Raw genomic sequence first — 26,929 nt, 5'->3', positions numbered from 1 at the left:
CTATGTCTCTGACTGAGTTTGCATTACTGTGATTTGACCTCTCTGCTGGCTGAGATAAGCTCATTTTCATCGTCCAATTCAAAAGTGATAAAAACAGATCCAGACATAAAATGCATCATTCTTTTTTGTTTTAGACAACATTTCATGCACTGTTAAACATGTTAAAGGAAGTTGCAAGTGAAAATCTATGTCTCTGACTGAGTTTGCATTACTGTGATTTGACCTCTCTGCTGGCTGAGATAAGCTCATTTTCAACGTCCAATTTAGAATGTAATAAAACCAGATCCAGCTATAAAATGCATCATTCTTTTTTGTTTTAGACAACATTTCATGCACTGTTAAACATGTTAAAGCAAGTTGCAAGTGAAAATCTATGTCTCTGACTGAGTTTGCATTACTGTGATTTGACCTCTCTGCTGGCTGAGATAAGCTCATTTTCAACGTCCAATTTAGAATGTAATAAAACCAGACCCAGCTATAAAATGCATCATTCTTTTTTGTTTTAGACAACATTTCATGCACTGTTAAACATGTTAAAGCAAGTTGCAAGTGAAAATCTATGTCTCTGACTGAGTTTGCATTACTGTGATTTGACCTCTCTGCTGGCTGAGATAAGCTCATTTTCAACGTCCAATTCAGAATGTAATAAAACCAGATCCAGCCATAAAATGCATCATTCTTTTTTGTTTTAGACAACATTTCATGCACTGTTAAACATGTTAAAGCAAGTTGCAAGTAAAAATCTATGTCTCTGACTGAGTTTGCATTACTGTGATTTGACCTCTCTGCTGGCTGAGATAAGCTCATTTTCAATGTCCAATTCAGAATGTAATAAAACCAGATCCAGCCATAAAATGCATCATTCTTTTTTGTTTTAGACAACATTTCATGCACTGTTAAACATGTTAAAGCAAGTTGCAAGTGAAAATCTATGTCTCTGACTGAGTTTGCATTACTGTGATTTGACCTCTCTGCTGGCTGAGATAAGCTCATTTTCAACGTCCAATTCAGAATGTAATAAAACCAGATCCAGCTATAAAATGCATCATTCTTTTTTGTTTTAGACAACATTTCATGCACTGTTAAACATGTTAAAGCAAGTTGCAAGTGAAAATCTATGTCTCTGACTGAGTTTGCATTACTGTGATTTGACCTCTCTGCTGGCTGAGATAAGCTCATTTTCATCGTCCAATTTAGAATGTAATAAAACCAGACCCAGCTATAAAATGCATCATTCTTTTTTGTTTTAGACAACATTTCATGCACTGTTAAACATGTTAAAGGAAGTTGCAAGTGAAAATCTATGTCTCTGACTGAGTTTGCATTACTGTGATTTGACCTCTCTGCTGGCTGAGATAAGCTCATTTTCAACGTCCAATTTAGAATGTAATAAAACCAGATCCAGCTATAAAATGCATCATTCTTTTTTGTTTTAGACAACATTTCATGCACTGTTAAACATGTTAAAGCAAGTTGCAAGTGAAAATCTATGTCTCTGACTGAGTTTGCATTACTGTGATTTGACCTCTCTGCTGGCTGAGATAAGCTCATTTTCAACGTCCAATTCAGAATGTAATAAAACCAGATCCAGACATAAAATGCATCATTCTTTTTTGTTTTAGACAACATTTCATGCACTGTTAAACATGTTAAAGCAAGTTGCAAGTGAAAATCTATGTCTCTGACTGAGTTTGCATTACTGTGATTTGACCTCTCTGCTGGCTGAGATAAGCTCATTTTCAACGTCCAATTCAGAATGCAATAAAACAAGATCCAGCTATAAAATTCATCATTCTTTTTTGTTTTAGACAACATTTCATGCACTGTTAAACATGTTAAAGCAAGTTGCAAGTGAAAATCTGTGTCCCTGACTGAGTTTGCATTACTGTGATTTGACCTCTCTGCTGGCTGAGATAAGCTCATTTTCAACGTCCATTTCAGAAAATGATAAAAACAGATCCAGCCATAACATGGATCATTCTTTTTTGTTTTAGACAACATTTCATGCACTGTTAAACATGTTAAAGCATGTTGCAAGTGAAAATCTATGTCTCTGACTGAGTTTGCATTACTGTGATTTGACCTCTCTGCTGGCTGAGATAAGCTCATTTTCAACGTCCAATTCAGAATGTAATAAAACCAGATCCAGCTATAAAATGCATCATTCTTTTTTGTTTTAGACAACATTTCATGCACTGTTAAACATGTTAAAGCAAGTTGCAAGTGAAAATCTATGTCTCTGACTGAGTTTGCATTACTGTGATTTGACCTCTCTGCTGGCTGAGATAAGCTCATTTTCAACGTCCAATTTAGAATGTAATAAAACCAGATCCAGCTATAAAATGCATCATTCTTTTTTGTTTTAGACAACATTTCATGCACTGTTAAACATGTTAAAGCAAGTTGCAAGTGAAAATCTATGTCTCTGACTGAGTTTGCATTACTGTGATTTGACCTCTCTGCTGGCTGAGATAAGCTCATTTTCAATGTCCAATTCAGAATGTAATAAAACCAGACCCAGCTATAAAATGCATCATTCTTTTTTGTTTTAGACAACATTTCATGCACTGTTAAACATGTTAAAGGAAGTTGCAAGTGAAAATCTATGTCTCTGACTGAGTTTGCATTACTGTGATTTGACCTCTCTGCTGGCTGAGATAAGCTCATTTTCAACGTCCAATTTAGAATGTAATAAAACCAGATCCAGCTATAAAATGCATCATTCTTTTTTGTTTTAGACAACATTTCATGCACTGTTAAACATGTTAAAGCAAGTTGCAAGTGAAAATCTATGTCTCTGACTGAGTTTGCATTACTGTGATTTGACCTCTCTGCTGGCTGAGATAAGCTCATTTTCAACGTCCAATTCAGAATGTAATAAAACCAGATCCAGCTATAAAATGCATCATTCTTTTTTGTTTTAGACAACATTTCATGCACTGTTAAACATGTTAAAGCAAGTTGCAAGTGAAAATCTATGTCTCTGACTGAGTTTGCATTACTGTGATTTGACCTCTCTGCTGGCTGAGATAAGCTCATTTTCAACGTCCAATTTAGAATGTAATAAAACCAGACCCAGCTATAAAATGCATCATTCTTTTTTGTTTTAGACAACATTTCTTGCACTGTTAAACATGTTAAAGCAAGTTGCAAGTGAAAATCTATGTCTCTGACTGAGTTTGAATTACTGTGATTTGACCTCTCTGCTGGCTGAGATAAGCTCATTTTCAACGTCCAATTCAGAATGTAATAAAACCAGATCCAGCCATAAAATGCATCATTCTTTTTTGTTTTAGACAACATTTCATGCACTGTTAAACATGTTAAAGCAAGTTGCAAGTAACAATCTATGTCTCTGACTGAGTTTGCATTACTGTGATTTGACCTCTCTGCTGGCTGAGATAAGCTCATTTTCATCGTCCAATTCAAAAGTGATAAAAACAGATCCAGACATAAAATGCATCATTCTTTTTTGTTTTAGACAACATTTCATGCACTGTTAAACATGTTAAAGGAAGTTGCAAGTGAAAATCTATGTCTCTGACTGAGTTTGCATTACTGTGATTTGACCTCTCTGCTGGCTGAGATAAGCTCATTTTCAACGTCCAATTTAGAATGTAATAAAACCAGATCCAGCTATAAAATGCATCATTCTTTTTTGTTTTAGACAACATTTCATGCACTGTTAAACATGTTAAAGCAAGTTGCAAGTGAAAATCTATGTCTCTGACTGAGTTTGCATTACTGTGATTTGACCTCTCTGCTGGCTGAGATAAGCTCATTTTCAATGTCCAAATCAGAATGTAATAAAACCAGATCCAGCTATAAAATGCATCATTCTTTTTTGTTTTAGACAACATTTCATGCACTGTTAAACATGTTAAAGCAAGTTGCAAGTGAAAATCTATGTCTCTGACTGAGTTTGCATTACTGTGATTTGACCTCTCTGCTGGCTGAGATAAGCTCATTTTCATCGTCCAATTAAAAAGTGATAAAACCAGATCCAGACATAAAATGCATCATTCTTTTTTGTTTTAGACAACATTTCATGCACTGTTAAACATGTTAAAGGAAGTTGCAAGTGAAAATCTATGTCTCTGACTGAGTTTGCATTACTGTGATTTGACCTCTCTGCTGGCTGAGATAAGCTCATTTTCAACGTCCAATTTAGAATGTAATAAAACCAGACCCAGCTATAAAATGCATCATTCTTTTTTGTTTTAGACAACATTTCATGCACTGTTAAACATGTTAAAGCAAGTTGCAAGTGAAAATCTATGTCTCTGACTGAGTTTGCATTACTGTGATTTGACCTCTCTGCTGGCTGAGATAAGCTCATTTTCAACGTCCAATTCAGCATGTAATAAAACCAGATCCAGCCATAAAATGCATCATTCTTTTTTGTTTTAGACAACATTTCATGCACTGTTAAACATGTTAAAGCAAGTTGCAAGTAAAAATCTATGTCTCTGACTGAGTTTGCATTACTGTGATTTGACCTCTCTGCTGGCTGAGATAAGCTCATTTTCAATGTCCAATTCAGAATGTAATAAAACCAGATCCAGCCATAAAATGCATCATTCTTTTTTGTTTTAGACAACATTTCATGCACTGTTAAACATGTTAAAGCAAGTTGCAAGTGAAAATCTATGTCTCTGACTGAGTTTGCATTACTGTGATTTGACCTCTCTGCTGGCTGAGATAAGCTCATTTTCATCGTCCAATTCAAAAGTGATAAAAACAGATCCAGACATAAAATGCATCATTCTTTTTTGTTTTAGACAACATTTCATGCACTGTTAAACATGTTAAAGGAAGTTGCAAGTGAAAATCTATGTCTCTGACTGAGTTTGCATTACTGTGATTTGACCTCTCTGCTGGCTGAGATAAGCTCATTTTCAACGTCCAATTTAGAATGTAATAAAACCAGATCCAGCTATAAAATGCATCATTCTTTTTTGTTTTAGACAACATTTCATGCACTGTTAAACATGTTAAAGCAAGTTGCAAGTGAAAATCTATGTCTCTGACTGAGTTTGCATTACTGTGATTTGACCTCTCTGCTGGCTGAGATAAGCTCATTTTCAATGTCCAATTCAGAATGCAATAAAACAAGATCCAGCTATAAAATGCATCATTCTTTTTTGTTTTAGACAACATTTCATGCACTGTTAAACATGTTAAAGGAAGTTGCAAGTGAAAATCTATGTCTCTGACTGAGTTTGCATTACTGTGATTTGACCTCTCTGCTGGCTGAGATAAGCTCATTTTCAACGTCCAATTTAGAATGTAATAAAACCAGATCCAGCTATAAAATGCATCATTCTTTTTTGTTTTAGACAACATTTCATGCACTGTTAAACATGTTAAAGCAAGTTGCAAGTGAAAATCTATGTCTCTGACTGAGTTTGCATTACTGTGATTTGACCTCTCTGCTGGCTGAGATAAGCTCATTTTCAACGTCCAATTCAGAATGTAATAAAACCAGATCCAGCTATAAAATGCATCATTCTTTTTTGTTTTAGACAACATTTCATGCACTGTTAAACATGTTAAAGCAAGTTGCAAGTGAAAATCTATGTCTCTGACTGAGTTTGCATTACTGTGATTTGACCTCTCTGCTGGCTGAGATAAGCTCATTTTCAACGTCCAATTTAGAATGTAATAAAACCAGACCCAGCTATAAAATGCATCATTCTTTTTTGTTTTAGACAACATTTCTTGCACTGTTAAACATGTTAAAGCAAGTTGCAAGTGAAAATCTATGTCTCTGACTGAGTTTGAATTACTGTGATTTGACCTCTCTGCTGGCTGAGATAAGCTCATTTTCAACGTCCAATTCAGAATGTAATAAAACCAGATCCAGCCATAAAATGCATCATTCTTTTTTGTTTTAGACAACATTTCATGCACTGTTAAACATGTTAAAGCAAGTTGCAAGTAAAAATCTATGTCTCTGACTGAGTTTGCATTACTGTGATTTGACCTCTCTATTGGCTGAGATAAGCTCATTTTCATCGTCCAATTCAAAAGTGATAAAAACAGATCCAGACATAAAATGCATCATTCTTTTTTGTTTTAGACAACATTTCATGCACTGTTAAACATGTTAAAGGAAGTTGCAAGTGAAAATCTATGTCTCTGACTGAGTTTGCATTACTGTGATTTGACCTCTCTGCTGGCTGAGATAAGCTCATTTTCAACGTCCAATTTAGAATGTAATAAAACCAGATCCAGCTATAAAATGCATCATTCTTTTTTGTTTTAGACAACATTTCATGCACTGTTAAACATGTTAAAGCAAGTTGCAAGTGAAAATCTATGTCTCTGACTGAGTTTGCATTACTGTGATTTGACCTCTCTGCTGGCTGAGATAAGCTCATTTTCAATGTCCAAATCAGAATGTAATAAAACCAGATCCAGCTATAAAATGCATCATTCTTTTTTGTTTTAGACAACATTTCATGCACTGTTAAACATGTTAAAGCAAGTTGCAAGTGAAAATCTATGTCTCTGACTGAGTTTGCATTACTGTGATTTGACCTCTCTGCTGGCTGAGATAAGCTCATTTTCAACGTCCAATTCAGAATGCAATAAAACAAGATCCAGCTATAAAATTCATCATTCTTTTTTGTTTTAGACAACATTTCATGCACTGTTAAACATGTTAAAGCAAGTTGCAAGTGAAAATCTATGTCCCTGACTGAGTTTGCATTACTGTGATTTGACCTCTCTGCTGGCTGAGATAAGCTCATTTTCATCGTCCAATTCAAAAGTGATAAAAAAAGATCCAGACATAAAATGCATCATTCTTTTTTGTTTTAGACAACATTTCATGCACTGTTAAACATGTTAAAGGAAGTTGCAAGTGAAAATCTATGTCTCTGACTGAGTTTGCATTACTGTGATTTGACCTCTCTGCTGGCTGAGATAAGCTCATTTTCAACGTCCAATTTAGAATGTAATAAAACCAGATCCAGCTATAAAATGCATCATTCTCTTTTGTTTTAGACAACATTTCATGCACTGTTAAACATGTTAAAGCAAGTTGCAAGTGAAAATCTATGTCCCTGACTGAGTTTGCATTACTGTGATTTGACCTCTCTGCTGGCTGAGATAAGCTCATTTTCAACGTCCAATTCAGAATGTAATAAAACCAGATCCAGCTATAAAATGCATCATTCTTTTTTGTTTTAGACAACATTTCATGCACTGTTAAACATGTTAAAGCAAGTTGCAAGTGAAAATCTATGTCTCTGACTGAGTTTGCATTACTGTGATTTGACCTCTCTGCTGGCTGAGATAAGCTCATTTTCAACGTCCAATTTAGAATGTAATAAAACCAGACCCAGCTATAAAATGCATCATTCTTTTTTGTTTTAGACAACATTTCATGCACTGTTAAACATGTTAAAGCAAGTTGCAAGAGAAAATCTATGTCCCTGACTGAGTTTGCATTACTGTGATTTGACCTCTCTGCTGGCTGAGATAAGCTCATTTTCAACGTCCATTTCAGAAAATGATAAAAACAGATCCAGCCATAACATGGATCATTCTTTTTTGTTTTAGACAACATTTCATGCACTGTTAAACATGTTAAAGCAAGTTGCAAGTGAAAATCTATGTCTCTGACTGAGTTTGCATTACTGTGATTTGACCTCTCTGCTGGCTGAGATAAGCTCATTTTCAACGTCCAATTCAGAATGTAATAAAACCAGATCCAGCTATAAAATGCATCATTCTTTTTTGTTTTAGACAACATTTCATGCACTGTTAAACATGTTAAAGCAAGTTGCAAGTGAAAATCTATGTCTCTGACTGAGTTTGCATTACTGTGATTTGACCTCTCTGCTGGCTGAGATAAGCTCATTTTCAACGTCCATTTCAGAAAATGATAAAAACAGATCCAGCCATAACATGGATCATTCTTTTTTGTTTTAGACAACATTTCATGCACTGTTAAACATGTTAAAGCAAGTTGCAAGTGAAAATCTATGTCTCTGACTGAGTTTGCATTACTGTGATTTGACCTCTCTGCTGGCTGAGATAAGCTCATTTTCAACGTCCAATTTAGAATGTAATAAAACCAGACCCAGCTATAAAATGCATCATTCTTTTTTGTTTTAGACAACATTTCATGCACTGTTAAACATGTTAAAGCAAGTTGCAAGAGAAAATCTATGTCCCTGACTGAGTTTGCATTACTGTGATTTGACCTCTCTGCTGGCTGAGATAAGCTCATTTTCAACGTCCATTTCAGAAAATGATAAAAACAGATCCAGCCATAACATGGATCATTCTTTTTTGTTTTAGACAACATTTCATGCACTGTTAAACATGTTAAAGCAAGTTGCAAGTGAAAATCTATGTCTCTGACTGAGTTTGCATTACTGTGATTTGACCTCTCTGCTGGCTGAGATAAGCTCATTTTCAACGTCCAATTCAGAATGTAATAAAACCAGATCCAGCTATAAAATGCATCATTCTTTTTTGTTTTAGACAACATTTCATGCACTGTTAAACATGTTAAAGCAAGTTGCAAGTGAAAATCTATGTCTCTGACTGAGTTTGCATTACTGTGATTTGACCTCTCTGCTGGCTGAGATAAGCTCATTTTCAACGTCCATTTCAGAAAATGATAAAAACAGATCCAGCCATAACATGGATCATTCTTTTTTGTTTTAGACAACATTTCATGCACTGTTAAACATGTTAAAGCAAGTTGCAAGTGAAAATCTATGTCTCTGACTGAGTTTGCATTACTGTGATTTGACCTCTCTGCTGGCTGAGATAAGCTCATTTTCAACGTCCAATTTAGAATGTAATAAAACCAGATCCAGACATAAAATGCATCATTCTTTTTGGTTTTAGACAACATTTCATGCACTGTTAAACATGTTAAAGCAAGTTGCAAGTGAAAATCTATGTCTCTGACTGAGTTTGCATTACTGTGATTTGACCTCTCTGCTGGCTGAGATAAGCTCATTTTCAACGTCCAATTCAGAATGCAATAAAACCAGATCCAGCTATAAAATGCATCATTCTTTTTTGTTTTAGACAACATTTCATGCACTGTTAAACATGTTAAAGCAAGTTGCAAGAGAAAATCTATGTCCCTGACTGAGTTTGCATTACTGTGATTTGACCTCTCTGCTGGCTGAGATAAGCTCATTTTCAACGTCCATTTCAGAAAATGATAAAAACAGATCCAGCCATAACATGGATCATTCTTTTTTGTTTTAGACAACATTTCATGCACTGTTAAACATGTTAAAGCAAGTTGCAAGTGAAAATCTATGTCTCTGACTGAGTTTGCATTACTGTGATTTGACCTCTCTGCTGGCTGAGATAAGCTCATTTTCAACGTCCAATTCAGAATGTAATAAAACCAGATCCAGCTATAAAATGCATCATTCTTTTTTGTTTTAGACAACATTTCATGCACTGTTAAACATGTTAAAGCAAGTTGCAAGTGAAAATCTATGTCTCTGACTGAGTTTGCATTACTGTGATTTGACCTCTCTGCTGGCTGAGATAAGCTCATTTTCAACGTCCATTTCAGAAAATGATAAAAACAGATCCAGCCATAACATGGATCATTCTTTTTTGTTTTAGACAACATTTCATGCACTGTTAAACATGTTAAAGCAAGTTGCAAGTGAAAATCTATGTCTCTGACTGAGTTTGCATTACTGTGATTTGACCTCTCTGCTGGCTGAGATAAGCTCATTTTCAACGTCCAATTTAGAATGTAATAAAACCAGATCCAGACATAAAATGCATCATTCTTTTTTGTTTTAGACAACATTTCATGCACTGTTAAACATGTTAAAGCAAGTTGCAAGTGAAAATCTATGTCTCTGACTGAGTTTGCATTACTGTGATTTGACCTCTCTGCTGGCTGAGATAAGCTCATTTTCAACGTCCAATTCAGAATGTAATAAAACCAGATCCAGCCATAAAATGCATCATTCTTTTTTGTTTTAGACAACATTTCATGCACTGTTAAACATGTTAAAGCAAGTTGCAAGTGAAAATCTATGTCTCTGACTGAGTTTGCATTACTGTGATTTGACCTCTCTGCTGGCTGAGATAAGCTCATTTTCAATGTCCAATTCAGAATGTAATAAAACCAGATCCAGCTATAAAATGCATCATTCTTTTTTGTTTTAGACAACATTTCATGCACTGTTAAACATGTTAAAGCAAGTTGCAAGTGAAAATCTATGTCTCTGACTGAGTTTGCATTACTGTGATTTGACCTCTCTGCTGGCTGAGATAAGCTCATTTTCATCGTCCAATTCAAAAGTGATAAAAACAGATCCAGACATAAAATGCATCATTCTTTTTTTGTTTTAGACAACATTTCATGCACTGTTAAACATGTTAAAGCAAGTTGCAAGTGAAAATCTATGTCTCTGACTGAGTTTGCATTACTGTGATTTGACCTCTCTGCTGGCTGAGATAAGCTCATTTTCAACGTCCAATTTAGAATGTAATAAAACCAGATCCAGCTATAAAATGCATCATTCTTTTTTGTTTTAGACAACATTTCATGCACTGTTAAACATGTTAAAGCAAGTTGCAAGTGAAAATCTATGTCTCTGACTGAGTTTGCATTACTGTGATTTGACCTCTCTGCTGGCTGAGATAAGCTCATTTTCAACGTCCAATTTAGAATGTAATAAAACCAGACCCAGCTATAAAATGCATCATTCTTTTTTGTTTTAGACAACATTTCATGCACTGTTAAACATGTTAAAGCAAGTTGCAAGTGAAAATCTATGTCTCTGACTGAGTTTGCATTACTGTGATTTGACCTCTCTGCTGGCTGAGATAAGCTCATTTTCAACGTCCAATTCAGAATGTAATAAAACCAGATCCAGACATAAAATGCATCATTCTTTTTTGTTTTAGACAACATTTCATGCACTGTTAAACATGTTAAAGCAAGTTGCAAGTGAAAATCTATGTCTCTGACTGAGTTTGCATTACTGTGATTTGACCTCTCTGCTGGCTGAGATAAGCTCATTTTCAACGTCCAATTCAGAATGCAATAAAACAAGATCCAGCTATAAAATTCATCATTCTTTTTTGTTTTAGACAACATTTCATGCACTGTTAAACATGTTAAAGCAAGTTGCAAGTGAAAATCTGTGTCCCTGACTGAGTTTGCATTACTGTGATTTGACCTCTCTGCTGGCTGAGATAAGCTCATTTTCAACGTCCATTTCAGAAAATGATAAAAACAGATCCAGCCATAACATGGATCATTCTTTTTTGTTTTAGACAACATTTCATGCACTGTTAAACATGTTAAAGCAAGTTGCAAGTGAAAATCTATGTCTCTGACTGAGTTTGCATTACTGTGATTTGACCTCTCTGCTGGCTGAGATAAGCTCATTTTCAACGTCCAATTCAGAATGTAATAAAACCAGATCCAGCTATAAAATGCATCATTCTTTTTTGTTTTAGACAACATTTCATGCACTGTTAAACATGTTAAAGCAAGTTGCAAGTAAAAATCTATGTCTCTGACTGAGTTTGCATTACTGTGATTTGACCTCTCTGCTGGCTGAGATAAGCTCATTTTCAATGTCCAATTCAGAATGTAATAAAACCAGATCCAGCTATAAAATGCATCATTCTTTTTTGTTTTAGACAACATTTCATGCACTGTTAAACATGTTAAAGCAAGTTGCAAGTGAAAATCTATGTCTCTGACTGAGTTTGCATTACTGTGATTTGACCTCTCTGCTGGCTGAGATAAGCTCTTTTTCATCGTCCAATTCAAAAGTGATAAAAACAGATCCAGACATAAAATGCATCATTCTTTTTTGTTTTAGACATCATTTCATGCACTGTTAAACATGTTAAAGGAAGTTGCAAGTGATAATCTATGTCTCTGACTGAGTTTGCATTACTGTGATTTGACCTCTCTGCTGGCTGAGATAAGCTCATTTTCAACGTCCAATTTAGAATGTAATAAAACCAGATCCAGCTATAAAATGCATCATTCTTTTTTGTTTTAGACAACATTTCATGCTCTGTTAAACATGTTAAAGCAAGTTGCAAGTGAAAATCTATGTCTCTGACTGAGTTTGCATTACTGTGATTTGACCTCTCTGCTGGCTGAGATAAGCTCATTTTCAACGTCCATTTCAGAAAATGATAAAAACAGATCCAGCCATAACATGGATCATTCTTTTTTGTTTTAGACAACATTTCATGCACTGTTAAACATGTTAAAGCAAGTTGCAAGTGAAAATCTATGTCTCTGACTGAGTTTGCATTACTGTGATTTGACCTCTCTGCTGGCTGAGATAAGCTCATTTTCAACTTCCAATTTAGAATGTAATAAAACCAGATCCAGACATAAAATGCATCATTCTTTTTTGTTTTAGACAACATTTCATGCACTGTTAAACATGTTAAAGCAAGTTGCAAGTGAAAATCTATGTCTCTGACTGAGTTTGCATTACTGTGATTTGACCTCTCTGCTGGCTGAGATAAGCTCATTTTCAACGTCCAATTCAGAATGTAATAAAACCAGATCCAGCCATAAAATGCATCATTCTTTTTTGTTTTAGACAACATTTCATGCACTGTTAAACATGTTAAAGCAAGTTGCAAGTGAAAATCTATGTCTCTGACTGAGTTTGCATTACTGTGATTTGACCTCTCTGCTGGCTGAGATAAGCTCATTTTCAACGTCCAATTCAGAATGCAATAAAACCAGATCCAGCTATAAAATGCATCATTCTTTTTTGTTTTAGACAACAATTCATGCACTGTTAAACATGTTAAAGCAAGTTGCAAGTGAAAATCTATGTCTCTGACTGAGTTTGCATTACTGTGATTTGACCTCTCTGCTGGCTGAGATAAGCTCATTTTCAATGTCCAATTCAGAATGTAATAAAACCAGACCCAGCTATAAAATTCATCATTCTTTTTTGTTTTAGACAACATTTCATGCACTGTTAAACATGTTAAAGCAAGTTGCAAGTGAAAATCTATGTCTCTGACTGAGTTTGCATTACTGTGATTTGACCTCTCTGCTGGCTGAGATAAGCTCATTTTCAACGTCCAATTCAGAATGTAATAAAACCAGATCCAGCCATAAAATGCATCATTCTTTTTTGTTTTAGACAACATTTCATGCACTGTTAAACATGTTAAAGCAAGTTGCAAGTGAAAATATATGTCTCTGACTGAGTTTGCATTACTGTGATTTGACCTCTCTGCTGGCTGAGATAAGCTCATTTTCAACGTCCAATTCAGAATGTAATAAAACCAGATCCAGCCATAAAATGCATCATTCTTTTTTGTTTTAGACAACATTTCATGCACTGTTAAACATGTTAAAGCAAGTTGCAAGTGAAAATCTATGTCTCTGACTGAGTTTGCATTACTGTGATTTGACCTCTCTGCTGGCTGAGATAAGCTCATTTTCAATGTCCAATTCAGAATGTAATAAAACCAGATCCAGCTATAAAATGCATCATTCTTTTTTTGTTTTAGACAACATTTCATGCACTGTTAAACATGTTAAAGCAAGTTGCAAGTGAAAATCTATGTCTCTGACTGAGTTTGCATTACTGTGATTTGACCTCTCTGCTGGCTGAGATAAGCTCATTTTCAATGTCCAATTCAGAATGTAATAAAACCAGATCCAGCTATAAAATGCATCATTCTTTTTTGTTTTAGACAACATTTCATGCACTGTTAAACATGTTAAAGCAAGTTGCAAGTGAAAATCTATGTCTCTGACTGAGTTTGCATTACTGTGATTTGACCTCTCTGCTGGCTGAGATAAGCTCATTTTCATCGTCCAATTCAAAAGTGATAAAAACAGATCCAGACATAAAATGCATCATTCTTTTTTGTTTTAGACAACATTTCATGCACTGTTAAACATGTTAAAGGAAGTTGCAAGTGAAAATCTATGTCTCTGACTGAGTTTGCATTACTGTGATTTGACCTCTCTGCTGGCTGAGATAAGCTCATTTTCAACGTCCAATTTAGAATGTAATAAAACCAGATCCAGCTATAAAATGCATCATTCTTTTTTGTTTTAGACAACATTTCATGCACTGTTAAACATGTTAAAGCAAGTTGCAAGTGAAAATCTATGTCTCTGACTGAGTTTGCATTACTGTGATTTGACCTCTCTGCTGGCTGAGATAAGCTCATTTTCAACGTCCAATTTAGAATGTAATAAAACCAGACCCAGCTATAAAATGCATCATTCTTTTTTGTTTTAGACAACATTTCATGCACTGTTAAACATGTTAAAGCAAGTTGCAAGTGAAAATCTATGTCTCTGACTGAGTTTGCATTACTGTGATTTGACCTCTCTGCTGGCTGAGATAAGCTCATTTTCAACGTCCAATTCAGAATGTAATAAAACCAGATCCAGCCATAAAATGCATCATTCTTTTTTGTTTTAGACAACATTTCATGCACTGTTAAACATGTTAAAGCAAGTTGCAAGTAAAAATCTATGTCTCTGACTGAGTTTGCATTACTGTGATTTGACCTCTCTGCTGGCTGAGATAAGCTCATTTTCAATGTCCAATTCAGAATGTAATAAAACCAGATCCAGCCATAAAATGCATCATTCTTTTTTGTTTTAGACAACATTTCATGCACTGTTAAACATGTTAAAGCAAGTTGCAAGTGAAAATCTATGTCTCTGACTGAGTTTGCATTACTGTGATTTGACCTCTCTGCTGGCTGAGATAAGCTCATTTTCAACGTCCAATTCAGAATGAATAAAACCAGATCCAGCTATAAAATGCATCATTCTTTTTTGTTTTAGACAACATTTCATGCACTGTTAAACATGTTAAAGCAAGTTGCAAGTGAAAATCTATGTCTCTGACTGAGTTTGCATTACTGTGATTTGACCTCTCTGCTGGCTGAGATAAGCTCATTTTCATCGTCCAATTTAGAATGTAATAAAACCAGACCCAGCTATAAAATGCATCATTCTTTTTTGTTTTAGACAACATTTCATGCACTGTTAAACATGTTAAAGGAAGTTGCAAGTGAAAATCTATGTCTCTGACTGAGTTTGCATTACTGTGATTTGACCTCTCTGCTGGCTGAGATAAGCTCATTTTCAACGTCCAATTTAGAATGTAATAAAACCAGATCCAGCTATAAAATGCATCATTCTTTTTTGTTTTAGACAACATTTCATGCACTGTTAAACATGTTAAAGCAAGTTGCAAGTGAAAATCTATGTCTCTGACTGAGTTTGCATTACTGTGATTTGACCTCTCTGCTGGCTGAGATAAGCTCATTTTCAACGTCCAATTCAGAATGTAATAAAACCAGATCCAGACATAAAATGCATCATTCTTTTTTGTTTTAGACAACATTTCATGCACTGTTAAACATGTTAAAGCAAGTTGCAAGTGAAAATCTATGTCTCTGACTGAGTTTGCATTACTGTGATTTGACCTCTCTGCTGGCTGAGATAAGCTCATTTTCAACGTCCAATTCAGAATGCAATAAAACAAGATCCAGCTATAAAATTCATCATTCTTTTTTGTTTTAGACAACATTTCATGCACTGTTAAACATGTTAAAGCAAGTTGCAAGTGAAAATCTGTGTCCCTGACTGAGTTTGCATTACTGTGATTTGACCTCTCTGCTGGCTGAGATAAGCTCATTTTCAACGTCCATTTCAGAAAATGATAAAAACAGATCCAGCCATAACATGGATCATTCTTTTTTGTTTTAGACAACATTTCATGCACTGTTAAACATGTTAAAGCAAGTTGCAAGTGAAAATCTATGTCTCTGACTGAGTTTGCATTACTGTGATTTGACCTCTCTGCTGGCTGAGATAAGCTCATTTTCAACGTCCAATTCAGAATGTAATAAAACCAGATCCAGCTATAAAATGCATCATTCTTTTTTGTTTTAGACAACATTTCATGCACTGTTAAACATGTTAAAGCAAGTTGCAAGTAAAAATCTATGTCTCTGACTGAGTTTGCATTACTGTGATTTGACCTCTCTGCTGGCTGAGATAAGCTTATTTTCAATGTCCAATTCAGAATGTAATAAAACCAGATCCAGCTATAAAATGCATCATTCTTTTTTGTTTTAGACAACATTTCATGCACTGTTAAACATGTTAAAGCAAGTTGCAAGTGAAAATCTATGTCTCTGACTGAGTTTGCATTACTGTGATTTGACCTCTCTGCTGGCTGAGATAAGCTCTTTTTCATCGTCCAATTCAAAAGTGATAAAAACAGATCCAGACATAAAATGCATCATTCTTTTTTGTTTTAGACATCATTTCATGCACTGTTAAACATGTTAAAGGAAGTTGCAAGTGATAATCTATGTCTCTGACTGAGTTTGCATTACTGTGATTTGACCTCTCTGCTGGCTGAGATAAGCTCATTTTCAACGTCCAATTTAGAATGTAATAAAACCAGATCCAGCTATAAAATGCATCATTCTTTTTTGTTTTAGACAACATTTCATGCACTGTTAAACATGTTAAAGCAAGTTGCAAGTGAAAATCTATGTCTCTGACTGAGTTTGCATTACTGTGATTTGACCTCTCTGCTGGCTGAGATAAGCTCATTTTCAACGTCCAATTTAGAATGTAATAAAACCAGACCCAGCTATAAAATGCATCATTCTTTTTTGTTTTAGACAACATTTCATGCACTGTTAAACATGTTAAAGCAAGTTGCAAGTGAAAATCTATGTCTCTGACTGAGTTTGCATTACTGTGATTTGACCTCTCTGCTGGCTGAGATAAGCTCATTTTCAACGTCCATTTCAGAAAATGATAAAAACAGATCCAGCCATAACATGGATCATTCTTTTTTGTTTTAGACAACATTTCATGCACTGTTAAACATGTTAAAGCAAGTTGCAAGTGAAAATCTATGTCTCTGACTGAGTTTGCATTACTGTGATTTGACCTCTCTGCTGGCTGAGATAAGCTCATTTTCAACTTCCAATTTAGAATGTAATAAAACCAGATCCAGACATAAAATGCATCATTCTTTTTTGTTTTAGACAACATTTCATGCACTGTTAAACATGTTAAAGCAAGTTGCAAGTGAAAATCTATGTCTCTGACTGAGTTTGCATTACTGTGATTTGACCTCTCTGCTGGCTGAGATAAGCTCATTTTCAACGTCCAATTCAGAATGTAATAAAACCAGATCCAGCCATAAAATGCATCATTCTTTTTTGTTTTAGACAACATTTCATGCACTGTTAAACATGTTAAAGCAAGTTGCAAGTGAAAATCTATGTCTCTGACTGAGTTTGCATTACTGTGATTTGACCTCTCTGCTGGCTGAGATAAGCTCATTTTCAACGTCCAATTCAGAATGCAATAAAACCAGATCCAGCTATAAAATGCATCATTCTTTTTTGTTTTAGACAACAATTCATGCACTGTTAAACATGTTAAAGCAAGTTGCAAGTGAAAATCTATGTCTCTGACTGAGTTTGCATTACTGTGATTTGACCTCTCTGCTGGCTGAGATAAGCTCATTTTCATCGTCCAATTCAAAAGTGATGAAAACAGATCCAGCTATAAAATGCATCATTCTTTTTTGTTTTAGACAACATTTCATGCACTGTTAAACATGTTAAAGCAAGTTGCAAGTGAAAATCTATGTCTCTGACTGAGTTTGCATTACTGTGATTTGACCTCTCTGCTGGCTGAGATAAGCTCATTTTCAACGTCCAATTTAGAATGTAATAAAACCAGATCCAGCTATAAAATGCATCATTCTTTTTTGTTTTAGACAACATTTCATGCACTGTTAAACATGTTAAAGCAAGTTGCAAGTGAAAATCTATGTCTCTGACTGAGTTTGCATTACTGTGATTTGACCTCTCTGCTGGCTGAGATAAGCTCATTTTCAACGTCCATTTCAGAATGTACTAAAACCAGATCCAGCCATAAAATGCATCATTCTTTTTTGTTTTAGACAACATTTCATGCACTGTTAAACTTGTTAAAGCAAGTTGCAAGTGAAAATCTATGTCCCTGACTGAGTTTGCATTACTGTGATTTGACCTCTCTGCTGGCTGAGATAAGCTCATTTTCAACGTCCATTTCAGAAAATGATAAAAACAGATCCAGCCATAACATGGATCATTCTTTTTTGTTTTAGACAACATTTCATGCACTGTTAAACATGTTAAAGCAAGTTGCAAGTGAAAATCTATGTCTCTGACTGAGTTTGCATTACTGTGATTTGACCTCTCTGCTGGCTGAGATAAGCTCATTTTCAACGTCCAATTCAGAATGTAATAAAACCAGATCCAGCTATAAAATGCATCATTCTTTTTTGTTTTAGACAACATTTCATGCACTGTTAAACTTGTTAAAGCAAGTTGCAAGTGAAAATCTATGTCCCTGACTGAGTTTGCATTACTGTGATTTGACCTCTCTGCTGGCTGAGATAAGCTCATTTTCAACGTCCAATTCAGAATGTAATAAAACCAGATCCAGCTATAAAATGCATCATTCTTTTTTGTTTTAGACAACATTTCATGCACTGTTAAACTTGTTAAAGCAAGTTGCAAGTGAAAATCTATGTCCCTGACTGAGTTTGCATTACTGTGATTTGACCTCTCAGCTGGCTGAGATAAGCTCATTTTCAACGTCCATTTCAGAAAATGATAAAAACAGATCCAGCCATAACATGGATCATTCTTTTTTGTTTTAGACAACATTTCATGCACTGTTAAACATGTTAAAGCAAGTTGCAAGTGAAAATCTATGTCTCTGACTGAGTTTGCATTACTGTGATTTGACCTCTCTGCTGGCTGAGATAAGCTCATTTTCAACGTCCAATTCAGAATGTAATAAAACCAGATCCAGCTATAAAATGCATCATTCTTTTTTGTTTTAGACAACATTTCATGCACTGTTAAACATGTTAAAGCAAGTTGCAAGTGAAAATCTATGTCTCTGACTGAGTTTGCATTACTGTGATTTGACCTCTCTGCTGGCTGAGATAAGCTCATTTTCAACGTCCAATTTAGAATGTAATAAAACCAGACCCAGCTATAAAATGCATCATTCTTTTTTGTTTTAGACAACATTTCATGCACTGTTAAACATGTTAAAGCAAGTTGCAAGTGAAAATCTATGTCTCTGACTGAGTTTGCATTACTGTGATTTGACCTCTCTGCTGGCTGAGATAAGCTCATTTTCATCGTCCAATTCAAAAGTGATAAAAACAGATCCAGACATAAAATGCATCATTCTTTTTTGTTTTAGACAACATTTCATGCACTGTTAAACATGTTAAAGGAAGTTGCAAGTGAAAATCTATGTCTCTGACTGAGTTTGCATTACTGTGATTTGACCTCTCTGCTGGCTGAGATAAGCTCATTTTCAACGTCCAATTTAGAATGTAATAAAACCAGATCCAGCTATAAAATGCATCATTCTTTTTTGTTTTAGACAACATTTCATGCACTGTTAAACATGTTAAAGAAAGTTGCAAGTGAAAATCTATGTCTCTGACTGAGTTTGCATTACTGTGATTTGACCTCTCTGCTGGCTGAGATAAGCTCATTTTCAACGTCCAATTCAGAATGCAATAAAACAAGATCCAGCTATAAAATTCATCATTCTTTTTTGTTTTAGACAACATTTCATGCACTGTTAAACATGTTAAAGCAAGTTGCAAGTGAAAATCTATGTCTCTGACTGAGTTTGCATTACTGTGATTTGACCTCTCTGCTGGCTGAGATAAGCTCATTTTCAACGTCCAATTCAGAATGTAATAAAACCAGATCCAGCCATAAAATGCATCATTCTTTTTTGTTTTAGACAACATTTCATGCACTGTTAAACATGTTAAAGCAAGTTGCAAGTAAAAATCTATGTCTCTGACTGAGTTTGCATTACTGTGATTTGACCTCTCTGCTGGCTGAGATAAGCTCATTTTCAATGTCCAATTCAGAATGTAATAAAACCAGATCCAGCCATAAAATGCATCATTCTTTTTTGTTTTAGACAACATTTCATGCACTGTTAAACATGTTAAAGCAAGTTACAAGTGAAAATCTATGTCTCTGACTGAGTTTGCATTACTGTGATTTGACCTCTCTGCTGGCTGAGATAAGCTCATTTTCAACGTCCAATTCAGAATGTAATAAAACCAGATCCAGCTATAAAATGCATCATTCTTTTTTGTTTTAGACAACATTTCATGCACTGTTAAACATGTTAAAGCAAGTTGCAAGTGAAAATCTATGTCTCTGACTGAGTTTGCATTACTGTGATTTGACCTCTCTGCTGGCTGAGATAAGCTCATTTTCATCGTCCAATTTAGAATGTAATAAAACCAGACCCAGCTATAAAATGTATCATTCTTTTTTGTTTTAGACAACATTTCATGCACTGTTAAACATGTTAAAGGAAGTTGCAAGTGAAAATCTATGTCTCTGACTGAGTTTGCATTACTGTGATTTGACCTCTCTGCTGGCTGAGATAAGCTCATTTTCAACGTCCAATTTAGAATGTAATAAAACCAGATCCAGCTATAAAATGCATCATTCTTTTTTGTTTTAGACAACATTTCATGCACTGTTAAACATGTTAAAGCAAGTTGCAAGTGAAAATCTATGTCTCTGACTGAGTTTGCATTACTGTGATTTGACCTCTCTGCTGGCTGAGATAAGCTCATTTTCAACGTCCAATTCAGAATGTAATAAAACCAGATCCAGCTATAAAATGCATCATTCTTTTTTGTTTTAGACAACATTTCATGCACTGTTAAACATGTTAAAGCAAGTTGCAAGTGAAAATCTATGTCTCTGACTGAGTTTGCATTACTGTGATTTGACCTCTCTGCTGGCTGAGATAAGCTCATTTTCAACGTCCAATTTAGAATGTAATAAAACCAGACCCAGCTATAAAATGCATCATTCTTTTTTGTTTTAGACAACATTTCTTGCACTGTTAAACATGTTAAAGCAAGTTGCAAGTGAAAATCTATGTCTCTGACTGAGTTTGAATTACTGTGATTTGACCTCTCTGCTGGCTGAGATAAGCTCATTTTCAACGTCCAATTCAGAATGTAATAAAACCAGATCCAGCCATAAAATGCATCATTCTTTTTTGTTTTAGACAACATTTCATGCACTGTTAAACATGTTAAAGCAAGTTGCAAGTAAAAATCTATGTCTCTGACTGAGTTTGCATTACTGTGATTTGACCTCTCTGCTGGCTGAGATAAGCTCATTTTCATCGTCCAATTCAAAACTGATAAAAACAGATCCAGACATAAAATGCATCATTCTTTTTTGTTTTAGACAACATTTCATGCACTGTTAAACATGTTAAAGGAAGTTGCAAGTGAAAATCTATGTCTCTGACTGAGTTTGCATTACTGTGATTTGACCTCTCTGCTGGCTGAGATAAGCTCATTTTCAACGTCCAATTTAGAATGTAATAAAACCAGATCCAGCTATAAAATGCATCATTCTTTTTTGTTTTAGACAACATTTCATGCACTGTTAAACATGTTAAAGCAAGTTGCAAGTGAAAATCTATGTCTCTGACTGAGTTTGCATTACTGTGATTTGACCTCTCTGCTGGCTGAGATAAGCTCATTTTCAATGTCCAATTCAGAATGTAATAAAACCAGATCCAGCTATAAAATGCATCATTCTTTTTTGTTTTAGACAACATTTCATGCACTGTTAAACATGTTAAAGCAAGTTGCAAGTGAAAATCTATGTCTCTGACTGAGTTTGCATTACTGTGATTTGACCTCTCTGCTGGCTGAGATAAGCTCATTTTCATCGTCCAATTCAAAAGTGATAAAAACAGATCCAGACATAAAATGCATCATTCTTTTTTGTTTTAGACAACATTTCATGCACTGTTAAACATGTTAAAGGAAGTTGCAAGTGAAAATCTATGTCTCTGACTGAGTTTGCATTACTGTGATTTGACCTCTCTGCTGGCTGAGATAAGCTCATTTTCAACGTCCAATTTAGAATGTAATAAAACCAGATCCAGCTATAAAATGCATCATTCTTTTTTGTTTTAGACAACATTTCATGCACTGTTAAACATGTTAAAGCAAGTTGCAAGTGAAAATCTATGTCTCTGACTGAGTTTGCATTACTGTGATTTGACCTCTCTGCTGGCTGAGATAAGCTCATTTTCAATGTCCAATTCAGAATGCAATAAAACAAGATCCAGCTATAAAATTCATCATTCTTTTTTGTTTTAGACAACATTTCATGCACTGTTAAACATGTTAAAGCAAGTTGCAAGTGAAAATCTATGTCCCTGACTGAGTTTGCATTACTGTGATTTGACCTCTCTGCTGGCTGAGATAAGCTCATTTTCAACGTCCATTTCAGAAAATGATAAAAACAGATCCAGCCATAACATGGATCATTCTTTTTTGTTTTAGACAACATTTCATGCACTGTTAAACATGTTAAAGCAAGTTGCAAGTGAAAATCTATGTCTCTGACTGAGTTTGCATTACTGTGATTTGACCTCTCTGCTGGCTGAGATAAGCTCATTTTCAACGTCCAATTCAGAATGTAATAAAACCAGATCCAGCTATAAAATGCATCATTCTTTTTTGTTTTAGACAACATTTCATGCACTGTTAAACATGTTAAAGCAAGTTGCAAGTGAAAATCTATGTCTCTGACTGAGTTTGCATTACTGTGATTTGACCTCTCTGCTGGCTGAGATAAGCTCATTTTCAACGTCCAATTTAGAATGTAATAAAACCAGACCCAGCTATAAAATGCATCATTCTTTTTTGTTTTAGACAACATTTCATGCACTGTTAAACATGTTAAAGCAAGTTGCAAGTGAAAATCTATGTCTCTGACTGAGTTTGCATTACTGTGATTTGACCTCTCTGCTGGCTGAGATAAGCTCATTTTCAACGTCCAATTCAGAATGTAATAAAACCAGATCCAGCCATAAAATGCATCATTCTTTTTTGTTTTAGACAACATTTCATGCACTGTTAAACATGTTAAAGCAAGTTGCAAGTGAAAATATATGTCTCTGACTGAGTTTGCATTACTGTGATTTGACCTCTCTGCTGGCTGAGATAAGCTCATTTTCAACGTCCAATTCAGAATGTAATAAAACCAGATCCAGCCATAAAATGCATCATTCTTTTTTGTTTTAGACAACATTTCATGCACTGTTAAACATGTTAAAGCAAGTTGCAAGTGAAAATCTATGTCTCTGACTGAGTTTGCATTACTGTGATTTGACCTCTCTGCTGGCTGAGATAAGCTCATTTTCAATGTCCAATTCAGAATGTAATAAAACCAGATCCAGCTATAAAATGCATCATTCTTTTTTGTTTTAGACAACATTTCATGCACTGTTAAACATGTTAAAGCAAGTTGCAAGTGAAAATCTATGTCTCTGACTGAGTTTGCATTACTGTGATTTGACCTCTCTGCTGGCTGAGATAAGCTCATTTTCATCGTCCAATTCAAAAGTGATAAAAACAGATCCAGACATAAAATGCATCATTCTTTTTTGTTTTAGACAACATTTCATGCACTGTTAAACATGTTAAAGGAAGTTGCAAGTGAAAATCTATGTCTCTGACTGAGTTTGCATTACTGTGATTTGACCTCTCTGCTGGCTGAGATAAGCTCATTTTCAACGTCCATTTCAGAAAATGATAAAAACAGATCCAGCCATAACATGGATCATTCTTTTTTGTTTTAGACAACATTTTATGCACTGTTAAACATGTTAAAGCAAGTTGCAAGTGAAAATCTATGTCTCTGACTGAGTTTGCATTACTGTGATTTGACCTCTCTGCTGGCTGAGATAAGCTCATTTTCATCGTCCAATTCAAAAGTGATAAAAACAGATCCAGACATAAAATGCATCATTCTTTTTTGTTTTAGACAACATTTCATGCACTGTTAAAACATGTTAAAGCAAGTTGCAAGTGAAAATCTATGTCCCTGACTGAGTTTGCATTACTGTGATTTGACCTCTCTGCTGGCTGAGATAAGCTCATTTTCAACGTCCATTTCAGAAAATGATAAAAACAGATCCAGCCATAACATGGATCATTCTTTTTTGTTTTAGACAACATTTCATGCACTGTTAAACATGTTAAAGCAAGTTGCAAGTGAAAATCTATGTCTCTGACTGAGTTTGCATTACTGTGATTTGACCTCTCTGCTGGCTGAGATAAGCTCATTTTCAACGTCCAATTTAGAATGTAATAAAACCAGACCCAGCTATAAAATGCATCATTCTTTTTTGTTTTAGACAACATTTCATGCACTGTTAAACATGTTAAAGCAAGTTGCAAGTGAAAATCTATGTCTCTGACTGAGTTTGCATTACTGTGATTTGACCTCTCTGCTGGCTGAGATAAGCTCATTTTCAACGTCCAATTCAGAATGTAAAAAAACCAGATCCAGCCATAAAATGCATCATTCTTTTTTGTTTTAGACAACATTTCATGCACTGTTAAACATGTTAAAGCAAGTTGCAAGTAAAAATCTATGTCTCTGACTGAGTTTGCATTACTGTGATTTGACCTCTCTGCTGGCTGAGATAAGCTCATTTTCAATGTCCAATTCAGAATGTAATAAAACCAGATCCAGCTATAAAATGCATCATTCTTTTTTGTTTTAGACAACATTTCATGCACTGTTAAACATGTTAAAGCAAGTTGCAAGTGAAAATCTATGTCTCTGACTGAGTTTGCATTACTGTGATTTGACCTCTCTGCTGGCTGAGATAAGCTCATTTTCAACGTCCAATTCAGAATGTAATAAAACCAGATCCAGCTATAAAATGCATCATTCTTTTTTGTTTTAGACAACATTTCATGCACTGTTAAACATGTTAAAGCAAGTTGCAAGTGAAAATCTATGTCTCTGACTGAGTTTGCATTACTGTGATTTGACCTCTCTGCTGGCTGAGATAAGCTCATTTTCATCGTCCAATTTAGAATGTAATAAAACCAGACCCAGCTATAAAATGCATCATTCTTTTTTGTTTTAGACAACATTTCATGCACTGTTAAACATGTTAAAGGAAGTTGCAAGTGAAAATCTATGTCTCTGACTGAGTTTGCATTACTGTGATTTGACCTCTCTGCTGGCTGAGATAAGCTCATTTTCAACGTCCAATTTAGAATGTAATAAAACCAGATCCAGCTATAAAATGCATCATTCTTTTTTGTTTTAGACAACATTTCATGCACTGTTAAACATGTTAAAGCAAGTTGCAAGTGAAAATCTATGTCTCTGACTGAGTTTGCATTACTGTGATTTGACCTCTCTGCTGGCTGAGATAAGCTCATTTTCAACGTCCAATTCAGAATGTAATAAAACCAGATCCAGCTATAAAATGCATCATTCTTTTTTGTTTTAGACAACATTTCATGCACTGTTAAACATGTTAAAGCAAGTTGCAAGTGAAAATCTATGTCTCTGACTGAGTTTGCATTACTGTGATTTGACCTCTCTGCTGGCTGAGATAAGCTCATTTTCATCGTCCAATTCAAAAGTGATAAAAACAGATCCAGACATAAAATGCATCATTCTTTTTTGTTTTAGACAACATTTCATGCACTGTTAAACATGTTAAAGGAAGTTGCAAGTGAAAATCTATGTCTCTGACTGAGTTTGCATTACTGTGATTTGACCTCTCTGCTGGCTGAGATAAGCTCATTTTCAACGTCCAATTTAGAATGTAATAAAACCAGATCCAGCTATAAAATGCATCATTCTTTTTTGTTTTAGACAACATTTCATGCACTGTTAAACATGTTAAAGCAAGTTGCAAGTGAAAATCTATGTCTCTGACTGAGTTTGCATTACTGTGATTTGACCTCTCTGCTGGCTGAGATAAGCTCATTTTCAATGTCCAATTCAGAATGCAATAAAACAAGATCCAGCTATAAAATGCATCATTCTTTTTTGTTTTAGACAACATTTCATGCACTGTTAAACATGTTAAAGGAAGTTGCAAGTGAAAATCTATGTCTCTGACTGAGTTTGCATTACTGTGATTTGACCTCTCTGCTGGCTGAGATAAGCTCATTTTCAACGTCCAATTTAGAATGTAATAAAACCAGATCCAGCTATAAAATGCATCATTCTTTTTTGTTTTAGACAACATTTCATGCACTGTTAAACATGTTAAAGCAAGTTGCAAGTGAAAATCTATGTCTCTGACTGAGTTTGCATTACTGTGATTTGACCTCTCTGCTGGCTGAGATAAGCTCATTTTCATCGTCCAATTCAAAAGTGATAAAAACAGATCCAGACATAAAATGCATCATTCTTTTTTGTTTTAGACAACATTTCATGCACTGTTAAACATGTTAAAGGAAGTTGCAAGTGAAAATCTATGTCTCTGACTGAGTTTGCATTACTGTGATTTGACCTCTCTGCTGGCTGAGATAAGCTCATTTTCAACGTCCATTTCAGAAAATGATAAAAACAGATCCAGCCATAACATGGATCATTCTTTTTTGTTTTAGACAACATTTTATGCACTGTTAAACATGTTAAAGCAAGTTGCAAGTGAAAATCTATGTCTCTGACTGAGTTTGCATTACTGTGATTTGACCTCTCTGCTGGCTGAGATAAGCTCATTTTCATCGTCCAATTCAAAAGTGATAAAAACAGATCCAGACATAAAATGCATCATTCTTTTTTGTTTTAGACAACATTTCATGCACTGTTAAAACATGTTAAAGCAAGTTGCAAGTGAAAATCTATGTCCCTGACTGAGTTTGCATTACTGTGATTTGACCTCTCTGCTGGCTGAGATAAGCTCATTTTCAACGTCCATTTCAGAAAATGATAAAAACAGATCCAGCCATAACATGGATCATTCTTTTTTGTTTTAGACAACATTTCATGCACTGTTAAACAT

The sequence above is a fragment of the Danio rerio genome, chromosome 5 (genome assembly GCF_052040795.2).
Source record: "Danio rerio strain M-AB ecotype USA chromosome 5, GRCz13ab, whole genome shotgun sequence".
Taxonomy (NCBI): Eukaryota; Metazoa; Chordata; class Actinopteri; order Cypriniformes; family Danionidae; genus Danio; species Danio rerio.
This window is presented reverse-complemented; position numbering follows the sequence as displayed.